The sequence below is a fragment of the Wyeomyia smithii genome, chromosome 3 (genome assembly GCF_029784165.1).
Source record: "Wyeomyia smithii strain HCP4-BCI-WySm-NY-G18 chromosome 3, ASM2978416v1, whole genome shotgun sequence".
NCBI lineage: Eukaryota > Metazoa > Arthropoda > Insecta > Diptera > Culicidae > Wyeomyia > Wyeomyia smithii.
In genome coordinates this window covers 30175222-30195084 of record NC_073696.1, presented here as the reverse complement: position 1 = coordinate 30195084, position 19863 = coordinate 30175222, and the positions used below count along the sequence as shown (strand labels likewise).

Below are 19863 nucleotides of genomic sequence, written 5' to 3'. Positions count from 1 at the left end.
GACTGTTATGTAGCGAAGCGGGATTTAAAAAAAAAGTGGTTTGGCGCACTCACGTTACTCACTGTGAATACGGGTTGAGTTGTAGTAGGGATATAAGTGTGGACAGGGGCGGACGAATGGTAATTCGAGCTGCAGGCGAAAATTGATTTGGCATCCCCCTGCTCATCATTGTCAAGTTTATGTTATGGGCATTTCTGAAGAAGTAGGCACTGCCAGGCAGTCCTTGAGGAGTTGATAATCTGCCGAACATTCAAATTATTATTATCGTTCGAGTTTTATTTTTTTCAAATTTTTCGCTCACTCATTTGGCATCCTTCGATGATTGACGAGCAGGCGACCGCCTGCTTCGTCTTCGCGTTAATCCGCCCCTGATTGCGGAATAATATTGAAGAGACAGAATAGACGCGAATAACTCAAGAGGTGAAGTGTTTTCTTTATATCATAGCGATTCCGCTTACAGATACACAGATAGATAATTGATGCAACATTCCGTTGCATGGTTTGAAATAGTACAGTAAAGTATTTTTTACACGGTTTCATTTAACACGGTTCTTACGACGATTTTTCAAATAACGCGGTTTTTTTAACGTCTTTTGCACGAATTTCGTCTTTACGTAAAACAGTTATAGTAGGTAACAGTAACGGTAACAGACTATAGTAGGGAGTTTTTCACACAGTTACCTTTTTGCACGACGTTTTTCCAAATAACGCAGTTTTTACGTCGTTTTTTCCAAATAACGCGGTTGTTTTTTACATGTTTTTTTTTTTTTTTTGCACGGTAGGGGAACTGCTCCATCATTCATCTCAGCCCATATATTCATCTCATACAACATGAAAACACAACTGAAAACAGGAAAAGACGCATATTTTCTATTTTTTCTATTTTTTTAATCACTAAACAAAATCACTCACTACACTAAGAATAATTTAATCTTTGAAATGTTCGCCTCAAATTTCCGAAAACTAGCTTGATTTAGCAGAAATATGTGAGATGAATTTTTACAATTCCTAAATTTCAACTGTATGTATTTTAATGTGTTTTTACTGCGTTGAAGAAAATCAAAGGTTGGCAAATCAGTTTCTGTTAAAGTCCTGGAAATGTGTGGTCTTCAACAAAAATATGTGTTTTGTATGTTCAAATGCTTCTTTAGAACAACGTTTTCTTGTAAAATGTAAAAGTTAAGAACAAAAAACTAACTTTTAAGTTACTTTTACATAAAATACTCTGTAACTCTGTTCCCAACGAAAATAGGAATTTTGTTTGTTCAGCAAAGTTTCATATTTTTGCACGTTCTTAAACTTTGCCGAATAAATCATTCCTCTATCTCTTGACACAAAAAAGTTAGTATTATTGATATATTAAAACCTACTGTAATATATGCTCGCCGTACTCTAATATAGGTGGGTTGGAACAAATGGAATCTAAGGGAGTTTATAGTACTTCTGCTTAACTTCAAGGAAAAGTATTGACATCATGGTTCCACTTGCCCCTTTTTAACCTATACGTTCTTGAAGTTATAGGAAAAATAGGCTAAAATATGATATAACTTTGTAAGGAAAAGTCCTGGAGATATATGATCTTTGGCAAAAATGTGTGTTTTGTATGCCTCAACAATTCCTCCGAACTACACTTTCGTGTAAAATGCAACTAACAAAAGTTAAGTACAAAAAACTAACTTTTTAGTAAGTTCCATGTAATATACTTTATAACTTTGTACCGAAAAAAGATAGGATTTTTATTTGTTCAACAAAGTTTCATATTTTTGAATCTTCTACAACTTTTCTGAATAATTTATTCTTCTATCTCTTAACACAAAAACGTTATTTTTTTATTTTTAGTATAGTAAACTTTTCATATTTTTTTGACAATTTGCGACGCTTTTAAGCTAGGATGAAGTTGAAAGGCGCTATGGAATAAAGTTCCACTTTTTGCCTTATTGGAACACTGTGCATTGGGGTTTTTCCAGGATCCTTTCAAGTACTGGCTGTGTTAGTGTAGACTAGACTAGACTATTGGACCACTGTGCATTGGGGCACTTGCTTGCCTGTTGGTGAATAGACCAAATAAATAAATAAAAAACAGGGACAGAACTAAGACATAAAAATATAAAGAAGCACAGGGAGGAAAATCGGAAAAGAAAGTGATGTCTGTCCAGTAGATTAGGCTAAAGTTGAATTTGTTTGTTAAAATCAATCTAGCAACAAATTTGATTTCATGGTGGTCGTTATTTTCTCCGCACAAACGGAAAAAAGTTCGATTATGGTAATTTCATAAGAAACAACTGAACTTCGTTAGGAAAAATTTCTGTGCATTCTTCATTAATCAGAAAAGTAAAACTTTCTTTGAGGATCCACATACCGGAGTTCGAATGAGCTGAAATTTTGCATGAGGAATTTTTTCGAGAAGATGCTTTTGAGCCCTGCTGCCAAACGAAATTCGAAGAACTTTTGCACTTTCTAATTCCGAAAATGAACATTAAAAATAATAGGATGAAAGCCTCCCTCCCCTTGGCTACGCTACGCTTGGCTACATATCGTAATATACAACTATTGAATAGGAAAACCCCTAGAAAAATCTACATATATATTTAAAGTAATATATAGGCAACCTCCCAGCTGGTCTCGAGGTACGTTGCTGTCCTAACAAGCCAGTCGTCGTATGTTCGAGTCCCGGCTCGGGAGAGACTGTTAGTGTCAGTAGGATCGTAGCGGTAGCCCCGCAATTGTCCTGTACACTTAGCAGTCGGCTGCAAAGTCTATGTATAATAAACAGAAGGTCGAGTTCCGAATCGGAATGTACCACCAAGACTTTGCCTTAATGTGTAGAAAAAAGCACAAAATTGTGAAATAACATTCATTTGAAATTGCATTTTCTCAATGTTATGAAACAAATAGCTAAAATGTTTTTTATTATCGATAGCGACGACATTGTAGACGCACAACTGAGGTGTCAGTGAACGTTTTTTTCATCTGAATGAACAATTTGAAAAAAGAGAAAGCAGATAGAAATAAACCTTAACCCGAAGCTTAATGTTAACTTCTAGGTATACCTGTTTTGTATTTTTGTTTATTCTCATCATTCTGACATGTTTTATTACTGGCTCTGGCGATGAAAAAACTTGTTTGTTTCCTTCATTTCTAACACATTTTATTTTTTTATTGACGTCCTGTCAACACCGATCGCAAACATGATTTGAAAAAATATCCGAGCCTAAGAGCCCAAAACACAAATTATGCAATATTTTAACAGTAGCAATTACAAGTAGTAAACAAACTTCCAAACGTTTTAACCATTGTTAAAGCGCAATCTTCGATAGTTGGTATCTTTATTTTCACAAAAGAAATAACCTAACAAATTTGCAAAATGTTCGTATGTTTTCCGAACGTTTGCTTCGTGATTTGATTTGATTCGTTCGCTATTTTTTTGATACTAGAAAATAGTTTTCAACTATATTTTTTCAAGATTAAAAGATTTAAACAAAACTGTGGGTAATGAATTAGGCTCTTTTGCACGAAAAATCGTAAATATAATCTCAACCACCAAAATCGCAATTGGTACGCTGATAACGTAAAATTTAATAATAATTCAATAAAACTCCGTGTGGTATTCCTATTGAGCTACCCACAGAACTCCGTGCCAGAGAGCACGCAAATATGGCGATGGTTGTGGTTGATGTTAGCGATAATTACATTCCAACTAGGCCGTGCCGACAAATCTGTGGTTTGACGGCTCCAGCAGGGTGGTAGCAAGTCGATAATTCTATAATGTTTGACCAGCACCACTAATTGCATTACCAAAGTAATTATTGTTGATAAACAGCACCCATGCTGCTACTCGCTCGGTTACCTTCTGGCTTGTGGTGCAGTGAAGGATGGCAAAATGTGATTCATAAGGATGGCGGAACAGCTTGTTGGAAACCAAATTATTTCATCAAATTTGCATCAACCGATAAATGGCACAGAAATACAAATTTAATTAACCGACGTGTTATCGAAATAAATTTTGCGAATTTTTATTGTGATCTACGAACAAGCAGTTCTAGTATCTGGAAACCCCTTGTAAACCGACACGAGCACAAGACAATTATTGGTTACGAACGTTAATCTAAATTGCTGATCAAACTATTTGGCCTTCCCACCCAAACATATCATAATCCACTTCGAAAGGCAAATTATCCCGCGTAACGATAAAATATTCCAATGCTTATCTGGTAGATTCTCATCAGCATGTGGGTAATATTAGCGATATGAGTAATTAACATGTTTACATGCAGCGTTTATATTCAAGTTCATCCAGATTAGTCAGATTTCAGGGTCGGCTCGCGGTCAGCTGCCAGCCAGCTTCTCGGAACTCTCAGAGTAACAACATATCGGAACCCACTATTACGACACTTGGCTACTTGTTTTCATCGTTGATAGTAATCAGCAACAATAATGTAGCTCTATCTACAGTAGTGCACCCTTAGGCAGCCTGTCAATAGATAGTCGAGTGTTGATTGCCGGGTGTCACGCAATAGTTCACAACTTCCACAACAAGCTTCGAGTGTGTGTTTAAGAAGCTCATGGCAAAGAAAACTAAACATCGCATCGTAAAGACCTCGCTTAGACCGCGCGGGCGTAACAATTTAACAAAGTATGTGTGTGTGTGTCTGTCTCGCACACGTAGGTTGATAATTTTGCAAAAACACTTGTTTTGGCTGGCGGCATTTTGGCCTTGACGAGCGTGGATTTCAAATTGGGAACCTTGCTCCACACATCACCGCCGAGTGGCTGGCTGACCGCTTCGGCGGCAGCGTGTTCTGTTTACAATTGTTCCCCTACATGGGTGTGTGGTTTTTCCAGTTCCCATGACCGACCAACCCGACTCTGGCGCTGGTTGCGTATGCCGTTGGCTATCATCCATGAGTATGGTAAATACTTGAACTGTCTTCAACGTGAGTTGTTTTTCGAAGCCAAGATGACGATCATCATCACTTTTGGGTAAATAATTGAACTACTTTAAACAAAGATACATTCACACAAAGAATACCAAAACTTACTGATTTAGTCATGTTTCGTCTAGAGGTCACTCGAAATCCCTGCTGCTCACATCAGCACAGCTGCTCAGTGTTTTCATAAAATGTAACGTCCCAACTGTATGCACAAAGGGGAATCATCAGCTTCATTAGAATTCTGAATCGATATCTAACGTCGATGGTTCCGAGATGACGAACGAGCGGACGAAGGATACACGTAGGTACCAGCTTGGAGTTTTCTTTCCCGTCATAGAAACCGATGTTTATATGCAAATTCAAATACTGCTTACGGGGGAAACTTTTCGTGAGACGTTAATAGACTTTTCGCACAAAATCACTTATATCGCCATGAGTATGTATACGACTGTTCCCTTGAGGGTCTGGCTATACCTATGCGATTTGATTATCTAAATTTTATTCATTATATTGAGTTCGAAACGGCTCAGATAATTACCCATCTCGACAGCCGTCAAAACATGAGATTGGAGTTTAGCTTTTTTAGACAAGAAAACAACCAATTACGTCATCGTCAACGGTGACTCTTGTTCATCTATTTTTAACGTGCACTGCTGATCCGTTCGAACTTCGGAAAAGCCAACAAAATGTTATTTACCAAGTGATTCACGCAAATAACTATGCAAACTTTTCAGTTCTTAAGATTTCATCAAATTGGATTGCCAACTGCCATCGGCATTTCTAGCAGTTTGTTGAGTGCGTTATAATATTTTGAAATCAATATGAAGGTTATCGAATTTGGCACATCAACAGATTTCTGTCTATCAAAAAAGGTGTGTCTAATGGATAGAAAAAAAACTAAATATTCAACTTTTCCGTGATAATTTAGATTCACACTAGGTATAAAAAATGTTATTCCCAAGTAACACACGTTGTAATAGAAAAGTTGGGAAAACTCCAATGATACAACCTTCAGTTATAGATTTCAGTTGACATTACCTTTTCCATGACATCTCTATCACCAGAAAAGCGCAAAAATTGGAGGCTACTAAAACAAGTACTGATGCCATATGAAGTATTATGAACTTCATGAAAGCACGCCAACTTGTTAGACTGAAGCTACAAATACATCTCGAGTACCAATACGGTAAGAAATTGCTAACTAATCAAAACATCGTTGACGCAAGCATAAAACTTCAAAATAAAAAGATTGCAGAACGGCGCTGATTTATATTAGGAACAATAAAAAAATTGTGATTTTGGCGTTTCGAATAATCACCGAAAAATAAGAAATAATATTAAATCAACCTTGCGATGCCTGTAATACAAAGTTCAACGTGCGCTTCAAATTTTATGGTGAAACATTGTGTTTTACTTCTGAAAATCATGCGCCATTCATTGGATACCGTTTTCTATTTGTCAATAAAAGGAAAACAGATTATGCATTACAGAATGTTCGCTGATTTATTTCATTGCGAAAAGGTCAATTTACCCCACTACCACATGGGCTTAGTTCGTAAACAACTATCTGGCATCTCTTTCTTACATGCGTAGTATATCGCAATGTCGTTTTTTTCTTGGGTAGATCTGCACTGACCCAGTGCAATAAAGAAATTCGCGCATTCGTGGGTCAGAATTCGCCATAACAAAGCGCATGCGCAAATGCGTTGCTATGAAAACATTTACCCAGCGCTAATGTATTGTTGCGCGCAGTGCAACTAGATCGACAATCGTCTCGTCAGTGGCACTTTCAATTAATTATAAATTGATTATAAAAAGCAACGTACAACCTTTCAAGATTGATTGTTTCTGTAGCTTGAATATTAAAGTTGTTTTCGCATAGTTTCAACGTTATCTAGACTTAATATATAACAAAGCTAGAAAACTTTGTTAGATTTACGGTAACATAAAATGAAATGATATTGGTTGCACTGCAAGCGTTTTGTTGACCCACCTCGAACACATTTTGACCCACCTCGAATAGTTTTATTGAAATCGTTCAAATAATTTTAATAACAATTTGATCAAGTAATTTAGCGTTGGCTGCTAAATACTAAGACCAACCATAAGGAAAGCACTTGGGGTCAGAAAAACTCATATTAGAAGGTGGCCATTATAGGTTGTTTTCCCGAAACCCAAAAATACCACCTTGGGTTTTAAAATGGCATTTGGAGTCCTTCTGTTTCCGGAAATATTTATGTTGGGTGGTACGAGTAATTTCCACCTCGATTTCAAAATTAGGGTCATGGTCGACTTCAGGCTTCTGGATGTAATGTCGATTTCAAAATTGCGTTTGGAGTCGATTCCTGGTCTCTGGGTATTATTTCGGTTCTAGAAATAACCAAATTCAGTGATATTTGGCCGTCTCCGAAATCACCATCTTGAAAAAAATGGTCGATTTCCGGCCTTTAGATATAATCCCAGTTTCGAAAACACCCATATTGGATAGTATTTAATCTTATTTTCAGCTTTGATTAGCCGGAATATACATTAAAAAATAGCTCGCCATTTTTCATTAGAACAATAGTTCACTGTATTTTGGCGGATGCGTAGCTAATTTTCTAATCGATTGCTGTAAGAGCGAAGGAAATCTATTTAGAACAAGTATACAATTTGGTACAAAGGGGAGGGGGGAGGTATGATCAGCGTTACGTAACAAAAAATCTCTGGAGAGACTCTCCAAAAACGAGCATTTTTATAAGGCAATTTTTTCTACAGCGTTACGTTGTTTTTATGGGGGGTAGGTGTTGGAGTTACGTTTCGTTACATATGGGGAGTTTGGGGTCCAATAACTGGGTTTTTTGCGTTACGTAATTTATTGATGTCGCCTATTAAGCATTCGAAATTGGACGTGATTTTGTCCCCCGATTTAAGATTTTCAATTTACACCCTAGACCTTTCTTACAGACGTGAAAACAGTCATCATGCAAAATTTTAGCTCAATCGGACTTCGGAAACAGGGAATCGTTCCTCAGAGCGGTCAAAGTTATTTCAAATTGCGGCTTCCAGAATATCAACTGCTAATAGAAGAAAACATCATTTCATGGCCAAATGCATAATACGCGTGTTATCCATTATGCGTACATTTAGATCGGTAGTAGCTGTTGATGCTTAGCAACAAAATGGAACTTAACCAAAGATTTTTGCATTATATTGAGTGAAACACCTCATATTTTAGCCAAATAATTTTAGCCTCCGAAAATGGAATAAGTTAACCTATGGTAGACCCCGTTCTTTTATTATTTCTATTATTCTGAATATTTGTGATACAGATTGGCTGGATATGATGTTTCCCGGTGGGAGGTTTCTGAAATCCACTAGAATTTTCGTATAAGTTGAGTTGATCTGGAGGGTGGTCCGCTATAGCAAAGGGGTCAACTATACACGCAAAACTTTTCCTTATTACTTTAGAAGCAATAGCGCAAAATTGCCTTTTGGGTAACAAACCTATTACTTTAAAGGCAATAAAATTCTTCCCCAGTCAAGTAACAATACATACTGACATAAATTTAGCATGTGTTACGGGAGTACGACTATCTAATAATGGTCGTTTCAACCACATGCAAGATTCTTTCTGTCGAAAACTGCTTACTTTCCATCTCAAGCAAAAAAAAATCACACACCGTCGCATATGTTGCACTTGTTACAAGTTTATTCAATCTCCAATTCATCCGATGTGCGTGTATTAGTTCGCATACGGAGTAGAGAAAAAATATGACAAGAGCTGCCAAGCAGCATTTTCCCCGTCATAGAGTATGCAAACGTTGATGATTTCAAAGACTTGAAATGCGTCTTTAAATGACATCACGATCTGTAAACTGCGTTAGAGAAAAACAAAAACATTCGCTTTCCTGCAAGATATCTAAAACACATACTCATTGGTTCATGGAAACTCATTTGCACCTGTTTGAAAATACAATACTCGTGCCTATCCAGACAATATTCGCAACTTCGGCAACTCTGGTCAGACAGTATTACATATTTCCATTTCATGTAAACACTGGGGGACGAAACGAAAGTGTTTCTAATTAGACATTTGAGGTTGACGGGTGAGATTCCCATTATGTGTGGATGAAGGGAAGCAAAAATGAATCTGATCGTTGCATCAATACAAATGCAGCGAGTGAAGTCTTGCTAACACATGCATTGCGGTGGGTGCTTGGCTGTATGTTCTCCTCCAGAAACACATACAAGCGTGTGGCCGTCATAAGTTTTATTACTTTTTGTTTGTTACTATTTGTGTATAATGCGCAGTCATAAGACACAATAAGTAATAAAAAATTGCCCTAAAGTAATAAAATGTTCCCCGTTTGCGTTGGGTGTAGCTTAATTTACCTTATAAAGAATGAGCAATTCCACAAAAAACGGGCAACCAATTTAACCGGCCATTTTGGATTTGGCTGAGCTTTGCGCAGACGTTCTAAACGATGCCATCGGTCCAATCATGAAGAAATCAAGGAAAAAAAAGATATGATTTTTTAAAAAAAAAATTCTTTACTTTATTTTTTTTTTGGGTGATATATTTTTTTTTTTGTAGGACATATATCTAAGACAGGATATCTACAACTTTAGCATACATGCACACCGTTTTGTCCGTAGAAATATTTTAATTTTCAATAGAGCACTCTATGGGGAATTAAAAACATTTTTACAGTCAAAACGGCTTGTTTAATTGGTATAGTCTCTTCGACAAAGTTTTAGATAATAATTTTGTCCTTCCATCAAAAATGTATTTTTTTTTTTCAAAATATCATGGCTTGCTTCTTACTGATTTCTCCATGATCGGACCGATTGCATTGTATAGGTAATCTTTTGTAGTTTTTATATAGCAAAATAAGATTTTAAAAAAATGAGCTTATTTAGATAAAAAAAAAATTAATTTTCCTTTTAACTTTTTTTCAAAAAATAAATATTTTTTTCTCAGAGTGTATATTTTTTCGGAAAGACAAAATTATTATCTACAATTTTGCCGAAAACGTTACACCGATCAAACAAACCGTTTTGGCCCCAAAAATATGTGTAATCATCAATACCTTCCCAAAATAGCATTTTTCAATAGCTTCTCGAAAATGAGTCGTGTTCCAAAAAATTAAACAAAGCGGCATCTTTTGCCTATAAAAACGTCTATGCAAAGTTTCAGCCAAATCAAAAATGATGGCGGTCCTTTCGACACGAGGGGCCTCCTAGTCCTGGACCAGACGAGAAGACAGAGTGGAGACGTTTTATTTGCCCGTCAGCTTCCAGCGAAGCGTTGAGTCATATTCAAAATTTAAAATTTTCGTACCTTTTTTTTTTAAAAAAAAGAGAGCCCCACGAAAATATTTGCTGCCCCACCCCCAACCCCCCAGCAACTACTAAATCCGGCCATGCTTGCACCGGTCATTGTCATCAAAGTCATGTTTCATATAGTATTGAATTTGAGTCATTAGGTTCTAGAAATCTCAAATATTTTCACATACAAACATTGCTCGTTTTGGCTAAATCTCACCACCCTGCCCCAATGTCACCCCAGCAGACGGTTTTAAAAAAACTTTCAACATTTATAGGCTGTTCAGGCAGTTCAGGGCTGTTCGTGGGGGATTACGGTTGTATCATGACAGCAAACAACCCAACAGGTCGCTAAGAGCAAGCGCACCGGTGAGTTGCCATTTGAGTTGCTATTTTTCACAACGCTGGCCGTTGCTATTTTGGATAGCAACCGATTTTCGCACCGGTCGTTGCTAATGGGGATTACCAATTCCACTATCTCTTTTTCACACCGGCAGTTGCCAATTTCTAAAGACCGTCACTAGCCAGCGTTGGCAAAATGTTTGTTTGTGATGTATTTCGCATATTTTTTGCGTATCTAGTAATAACCAACCTGTCCGTCAGTCAATCTTTTCCGGAATGATCTACGTTCTTTCTGCTTCATAAAATGTTCCCTCCATTTCACGCAACTTTGTTTTAACTTTGTTTTCGTTTTCCAAAGTTATCGATAGCATAATTCTTTTGCAGGTTTTTTTACTTGTGCGTACATGGATTTTTTCATCCTTACATGTTTATTCAAAGTAATTTCGTAAAACTGGGCACGTCCCGCAACGTTGGCTTAAACGACTATTCTACTGAAAGCTGGCGAACTTTCATTAGTTGTATTCTGTATTCTATGATGTCTTGGTTCCCACAGTTTGCTATTAATATTTCAAAATTTGCCACCAAAAAAAAACTTGAATATAGAACGCGGAAATTGTTTTCGAGTATTTGGTTGATTCTAGTGATGAAGGAAGTGATTTCGCAAAACAAATTTCCTTATACGCGATTAAGAATAGGGTTTTTGGAATGATTCGGGGCGGCTCTCAGCCTAGTAAATAGCCAAAAAAAATGGAGAAAAATAGTTGGTAATACTCCCGAGCAGATTTGCTTAAACCTTCCAGGTATATTGAATAATATTGACAATTCTTGTGAGGATTTGCGCTCTCTGCATCGTGTAGGTTGCACACCAAAATGCCAACCAAAATGGTCATTTCAATGAAAACCTTTACAAAATGTTCACCTGCCCGAAAAAACACCCTGTGCAAAAATTCAGCTCAATCAGAAACAAAATTGAGTAGTAGTTCACGCCGACACTTGCGTTCTACGACGTGTTTAACAAGCGAGGCAAAACATCTCGTCTTCCGTGGCCGACCAATTGAGTCCGCATTCGAAACACTCATCATCTTCGTAATATTATTACGAACATTCACTATCGAGCACAAAAAAACAACAGTTTGACATTTCATCAAATAGCAACGATTCGGCTCGTTGCTATCGGGTTGCCAAATTTAATAACTCGCTACTACCCGAGGTGGGGATTGCTATTTCCCAAACCAACATAGCAACGCCCGGTGCGGTTGCCGCGTTATGGTGGGAGTTGCCAAACTAGCTTTAGGAACTTAAATTTAGCCACTGGTGGGCTTGCTCTAAAACAGAACCTGGTTGCCAAAACCCGAGTAAGAAAACTATAGCAAGTCCTGACAGAGTACAACGGCTGTATTTTGATGGAAGATGAAACATATGTCAAAATGGACTTTGGACAAATCCCGGGTCGGAAGTTTACCTTGCTAACCGTAAAAAACCGTTCAAGTTTGTTTTCGCGTATAAATTGGCACGCAAGTTGATGATTTGGCAAGCCATCTGTAGCTGTGTAGCTGTGGAAAGAAGACAAAAGTTTTCATTACTGGGACAACCATGAATGGACAAGTTCACAAGAACAAGTGTCTTCAGGAGATAGTTTTGCCGTTCATCCAGTCACACGAAGGCCCTGTTAAGTTCTGATCCGATCTAACCAGCTGTCACTGCGCCCGGGCTGTATTAAAACAAGCAGAATAATGTTGATGTTATCGAGAAAAGGGTCAATCCAACAAACTGCCCACAGTTTCGTCCCATCAAAAGATATTGGGCAACAGTTAAGCGTAAATTGAAGAAGTGTGGCAAATCAATCAAAACATTATCTGATATGGCGAAGTGGTAGGAAAAATATGCTGATACGGTTGATGCTGCCACTGAGCAGAATTTGATTGGAAGTATTCGATGAAAAGTTAGAAAATTCATAATAACAGCAGCCAATTATTTCTTTTGTTGTATTTTTTCCTTGAAGTTTATTGAAAACCCTGCAAAAACATATATTACGGGAGTCACTTCACGGTGAAATATATTTCACTCTCACGCTCACTTCACTTTTTTAGACCTATTCCCGATTCCACCTCAAGTGAGGTGACAAAAATCACCTCCGTGGAGTGAGATTGACAGTGAAGTGAATTTGAGAATAGGACAAGTGAAATGAGATTGTTTCCCAGCTCAAAAATCTCTAAGTCCCAGAAAGTCGTTTTTCCTTTTTTTTTTTTTTGATAACACCAGATCTTGACGTGTTCTGCATTTCCAAGACATTCGGCATCAAAAGAAATGTTTTTTTTTTTTCGGTATGGAAAATTTCCTGAACTAGTTTGCATTTTTTTCATCGGGCAAGAAAATGAAAATTTGACCGCTTTAAGGCACGGATCAAATTCTGATTCTTTTCGTTACTGAAGAATAAATCACATAGATCACAAATCAATCAACTTTCAGACTTATGGCATCTCTGTGGAATCATTTCACCGTTCAAAATGGTCGTGAAATAATTCCACGCGAAATAATTTTGTACGTTATTTCCTCATGGATAAATCAGAAATTGTATGCGGCTAAATTCTAAATGAAACAAACTTTAGTATACAGAAACAATAATTTATAGCAAAACCAACGTTCATTTATTCTACGGTAAATTAACCTATAGTGGACACCTATGTGTTATTACCGTATAGTGAACCACCCGTCAGATTAATTCAATTTCTCTTAACATAAATCGGAATTTTCAAATGATTTTGATAAGTTGTTCCCCGATGGAAATTTTCTGACAATACCTCAAATTTTTGCATGAATTTAGTTCCACTATAGGTTAACTTACCCTATTATACCGTTTTATCGAATCGTAGAGATTGAATCATGATCGGAACAAAAAATGTATCATAATCGGGTCAGCCATTTAGTTTCGGATCCATTTAAATTCAAAAGGTTTTAGGTGGACAGTCAAAAACTAAACCTTTCCTAGTGGACCACCCGTCAGATTAACTCAATTTATGCGGAAATTTGAGTGATTTTCAGAAAGCTTCCATCGGAAAACATTTTATCTAGCCAATCTGCTTCACAAATATTTATAAATTCTTATTTATGTTGAGAGGAATTAGGTTAATCTGACAGATGGTCCACTGTAGGTTAATAAAAAAAAGTTCATTTACCCCTTCTCTCAACATTTTAAAAAGAGCACTCAAGTAAAGAGGTTTTTTAACGACAACTTTGCCATGAATTGTACCTAGGGTAAATTAACCTTCAGTGGACCCTTTTCCTATAATGGCTGCAGATTGGCTGGATAATATGTTTCACTATGGAAGCTTTCTGAAAATCCCTCGAGTTTTCGCGAAAATGAGGGAATTTTGCGAGTGGACCTCTATAGACAAAGGATTCACTAAAGGTTATTTACACTACGTGAAATCCATCATTAGTAAATCAAACACAGGCAAAGTGGAGCGGTAAAGTCTCAGAAGTAAGCTATTCCGATCATGATACAAAACATGCCTTTGTATTTCATTGATAAACTTTACAGCAAATAGGGTAAATTAACCAATGGTGGACCCCTTTACTAAATTAACCTTTAATGGACTACACGTCAGATTAACTCAATTTCCTTTGGTGTAAATCGTAATTAATAAATTTTTGTGATGCAGACTGGCTGGACAAAATGTTTCCCAACGGAAGTTTTATTTTTTATAAAACCTCTACTGCCCATAATCGCATATTTGTAACATTTGCAAAATTGGTTGTTCGAGCAATTCGCACTTTTATATTTTGACCTTAAATGCATTGTTACTAATATATTCTCGCAAATAGACACTTTAACTAAACTTAGTGTCATGAAGAAAGCACTACTTTACACTATGTATACATTGAATATTACTTTTGAAGTCAAATTGGTTGACATTTTTGCAATGATACATTTATGCCGTCACTTTCAAGCTACTTTTGGAATATATCACATGGAAAAAGAAGTTTTTCATGTATTCAACAAGCATGAGCTGAACATCAGAAACGGATCACCGGTGGTTGGTTACCGGACCAGAATAACTTCCGAGTTCCAAAGGATGCAGATGTGGATTTGGATGGAAACTTTTTCGACAAAAAAGTTGAAAAAGTTAAGTAGTGTGACAATTATGTGGTTATTTACGCTATGTGACAAAACAACTTGGTATTTTTTACGACTTTTTTCACACAAACATAAGCATATTTTTCCAGATGTAAAAAGTACATACTATTCTAAGCATTTCCCAATAAAAAGCACGAAATCCATAAAATGTCGAATGTTACAATTATGCGATCACAGGCAGTCTAGTTTTTGTATAAATTCAGTTAATCTGGAGGGTGGTCCACTATAGGAAAGAGGTTCATTATAAGTTAATTTACCCTATTTCGTACAAGAAGTGTTCCTACATGAAATTTATATGTTATAGAAACATTTTACCGAAAAAAATTTTTTTTCTAATACTGAATTCTATTATCTCTGCTGCAAAACAAGGCATGATAGCAATCGGGAGGGCGAATTGTGCTCGAAAATAGACGATTTTTCAAAACTTTTTTACTAATAGTATTATTGAAAAATATCAATGAAATTTTTTGAACATTATCAGGAGAAGTTGTTTGATGATACCGGTAAATATTTGAAATACTTTTTTGTAAAATATCAGAGCAATCTCACATATGCAAAATTGCTCCAATCATGGTAGTTTTTCGGACTGTTCCATACAGATACGGAATCATGTTATGTCATGTCGGAAAATTTCCTTTATCGAGAGACAAATAAAAAAGTCTGTTGTTCTTGAACGTAACAATTTCTTCGAAAGTGTTGAAACTATTAGTCCGGCAAATCTCTATAACTTTCAAAAAGCCTTGAAGGCTGAAAACTGGAGTCCATGAACTTTATTTTAACCGCGAAGTTATTCAATTTCACAAATGCACACACAAAATACACGGAGAAGCTTTTGTTTGTTGGGCAGTATTTTATTACTTTTTGTGTCTAATGACCGCGCATTAGACACAAAAGGTAATAAACTTAAAGTAACAAAATAAATGATGGCTACGTGCTCGTATGAGCCGCAATTCGTATGTTAATGAAGCTTTACCTGCTGCATTAGTACTGCAACGTTCAGGTTCATTTCAGTTCCTTATCTTCATACATAAGCAGAATCTCTCCCGTAGCGCTCCAGGCTTAAATGTCCAATTAGAAACGTCACTGTTTTGTTCAATAGCTATTCCTAGTGTTTTTTTTTATTTTGTTTTTTGTTTTAACCCGTCAGGTCGGATAGATCTCGCCACACCTCGCTTGAAAATGGAAAAAAATGCATTGCGAACAGCGTTGTCGACCTACGTAACCGGATAGTTTTTGACCCAGTTTAGACGAAAAATCCTTGCAATTTTGTTGCGGCCGGTGTAGTTTTCGAAAATGTTTTACTTTCCCTACCATTTCCTATTCTGCCGCGCTCCGCCCTCTTTCCAAGTAACTGACAAAACCTTGATATGAAAGGTACCATTCAGACATTTTACCATCATTCTCATGCCAAAACCGTACCGGTAACATACGGACGTCAGATTGTTGTATTACAGTTCTAGAACAATAGCAGTTTGCAGAGCGGTTTCGTTTAGTGAGTAAACGAATATATTTAGAATTTGTAGAAAAATCTCAAGCTCTCTTCATATAAATATGATGTATAAGTGTAACTCCCAGAAGCGTACAAAGGATCGACAGAAGACGATTTCTACGAAGCATCGAAATATGGAAAAATACCGTATTCCTATCATCCTCCAACTATTTTTTTTTACTTCATTGAAATGTTGAGTCGGCTGGATAAAATATCGAATGAAGAAATCAGTCGTGTCTCAGAAAAGTTGAGTGATGAAGAATTTTAAGCTAGTAGTGATAACGAATATGTTCCCGGAGTCTCAAAAAAAAAAAAATAATAATAAATCTGTGAAGTGTTACGCAGAAGACTATTCGAATAATATGTGCTTCCTATATTCCATCAATGGGTTCCATGGGTTACCATACAAAATATACAGGGGTCGAAAACGACCCGCCAACATAAGATTAGTCGTACTTTTTAACGTAGGTCTACGGTTCTAAGGGAATCTGTGGCTTCTAGATTGGCATGAGTATTTTAGTATCAAACAAGAACTAAGTTTTTTTTTCGCGGGTAACACGATGAAGTTTAGGGAAAAACAATAGAGAAGTAAAATAAAATAACATGCGATTGCTAATCCTTTTTCTTCCAACGAGAGTGTGTTTTCAACAAGGCTGGCATCCGCTTGCAAGAAAGCATATGTTTGTGTCTGTGATCATATTTGTTGGTACTTCAGTGGAGATGAATGTTATTGCTTTTTAATTAACAAATTTGTTACAAGCAGGACAACTTTTCGTTATTGCTTACAAAGTAACAAGTAAGAATTTTTCGTGTGGCAAAGTTTACATTTTTTTTATTTTCGAGGTTATTAACCTGAAGAAGCAATTAAAAATAGAGGTTTGTAGGAAAACCTGAGAGAAATTTACAAAACTTCGATCTCATATGCCCAAAAAAAATTAAACCAGTTGTCTCGAAGGATTTCAAATAAAAAAAAATCGAAAGCGTCCCGATTTTCGAAATTGAAAGTTCAAAAACAAACACATTTTACTAATCTAACTGATCCGCTGGCCTCAAACCTCTAGAACTCTCCAGTTTTGCATAGCATTAAAAATTTTCTATCGTCCGAAAACTATCAAAACTCTAAGTGTTCGTAGATCTGAAAAATGAATGAATACAAAAATATTCAATAGTTCCAAAGATATTAAGTTAAGGGAATGTCATCGATGGTTTCTAAAGAATACAGACCTTGTTTGAAGTCAGGAGCACCCAAAACTTATGTTAAGCCTTAGAAATTTTTGCAGTCCTGATGTCCAATAATAGCATTACTAGTTCACGAAAGACATGAGAGATAAAAAAGGGCAATCTACTAAATGACCTCAGACGTTCTAAGAAATCGAATGCCTGAACAAGTAATATAATTCTGGTTAATCTAAAATTGTTAATCGTTCAGAGGCTCAAAGTATTTAAAATTCCAAAGTTTAGGAGTCTGAGCAATTCAAAGCCCTTAAGTTTTAATTTTTCGAATGAGACAAAATGCTTAATGGTATTGATTTTAGAATATATTAGGAGTCTTGATGATCCCAAAAAAAAAAGTTTCAAAATACAAAGATACCGAATTTAACAGAGCGGCAGTTTCTTCATTTTTCAATGACGAACTTGAAGGGTCACAAACCTTTGCTAAAAACCAGCGGCTCGTTTACAATCGCAATAACTGCGAATATCGGTATGAGTCCTAGACAGAAGTCCTGAAAAACTTTAATAGTAGTAAATGGCTTGAAAATTAAAAGCCCATGAGCTCCAAAAGAACTTTTTTACTCCAATGCCCAAAAACCTTGATGTTGGAACTGTGCTACAAAAAACAAGAAAAATCTAAAAATGTTTTGATTGATCTCAGGATTCATTGATTTGATTATCAAAAACAAGTCTAGTCAACGCGTAGTTTGAAAATGGGTTAAATTTACAAAATTAAATTCTTGAAATTTTCTCACTTTCTTGAGCTCGAAAAAACTTGAAAATCGACTCAAAAGTAAAAACCGATTCTATTTCAAGTTTATTACTGGATACATTATAACTTGAAAGTGCTTATAAATTAATGTTCTGAAATGTTGAAGTAACCATTCAATCCACATTTTTATACTTCCTGCATCATCAGTTGGTATTGAAAATGAACTGGTAGAACATTCTCCAAATAAAACTTCCACTGAGAATGAACTTAGAAAAAAAAAATAACTAGAAAAAAACCTCGCTTACGGCATAAGTTACTAGAACTAAAATTTCCATTCAACTTTGTTAACTATATCACACTGAAATAATTATAGGCTCAGCACGTTGCGAACCAACTGTGTTAATTACCACATCATTAACCTTTTATTATTTCAGACATATATCGAAGTAATTAACCAAAATAGTTAGTTGTGATAACAAGCCATTTTTCATCTGTACAAAGTGTGAAATGTAATTGGCTAACCGGTAGCTACACTCTTTAACCTACTTCACTGTTAACAAACAAGCTGCCAGCTCAAGTTCGAACAAGCCTGCTTTATTAGGCTCTATCACGAACTTCGGCTTCTTCCTCCATTAGGAACCGATCTAAAAAGTACGAAGCCTATCCGCTTGCATAACGGTCTGAAACAGCCGTTTCAACGGCCATGTCAGGCCTAAACTTGGTCCCGGTATGCTGCTCGCATCAGTACCGATTTCGCAGAGCTTTCAATGCTACCTGCTGGGGTGGTATTAAATTATGAAATCCATTCAACATTATGAGGAGGCTTTCGAAACCACAGCCTATATGTAGACTTCCACCTACCGAGTGCGAGTGAACAAGCGAGCGAGCCGATAAACACTGCATTTGATCAGTCCATGCTGATTCGAAACACCGACCACACCGTGGCTAACCACATGCATCAAATGGCTGAAAGTGTCACATGCGTGTTCCTCAAAACTGCACTGCCATACACAAACAAACCTCAACCAGACTCGATTCCCCTACCGGAGAATGGTCACTTTTTTCTGAACACCTTTTGCACAATTCTAATTTATTCAAATCCAGTTCTAATGTATTTAAAAAAATGTTTCACTTTCGCTGGTGACCTGCCATCCGGCAAACCGTTGAGGCCGCCAGCAGGCCAGGTTTGGCAATTTTTCGCATATCAAACGCAATTTGCACCGGTTTCCCAAGCCCCAGCGGGGCTGTATTTCACTTTCCCTCCTCGGTATGCTGCCGCTCATACCCGGCGGCTTCACTCACCTTCGTTTAGTTTTCACGATTAAGATCTTGCTGTCAGAAATCAACGTCCGCACGTGGCTACCGCAAATTATTTACTCACTCACTTTCTGCACTAGAAAAGCTCTAAACTACTACTAATCGCGCCACTCGGTCGACTTATTCGTTTTATAGCTGCCACCACTCCGCTTCCTTTGCCGCTATGCGGCAACGAGTCACGAAACACACACCGGCACCGCCGTGAATCACACGGACCGACCGACTGACCGACCGACAGACCGATCGACCCACTGCTAAAGTGTGCTCTAGGTTTAATCCGATGTGTGTTAAACAGAGGTGAGCTGGGCCAGCTGTTTTCCCATTAAAACTCCCGATTTGACTGTGGTCAGTGTGTGGAGTGTTATTCGGGTTCTGAGAGCGATGCAATCACAGATTTTTTTAAGTGCCACTTATT

At 36.9% G+C, this 19863-nt stretch overlaps 1 protein-coding gene across 1 annotated transcript in view; it reads right to left on the bottom strand.

The window, feature by feature from the left end:
- The window catches only part of LOC129730755 (ejaculatory bulb-specific protein 3-like), a 39578-nt gene extending 19988 nt beyond the window's left edge, over positions 1 to 19590 (bottom strand). The window contains exon 1 of the mRNA XM_055690311.1: positions 19434 to 19590. The gene's annotated coding sequence lies outside the window, so the exon portion shown is untranslated. The remainder of the gene's footprint in view (positions 1 to 19433) is intronic.
- Positions 19591 to 19863: the final 273 nt, after the last annotated feature.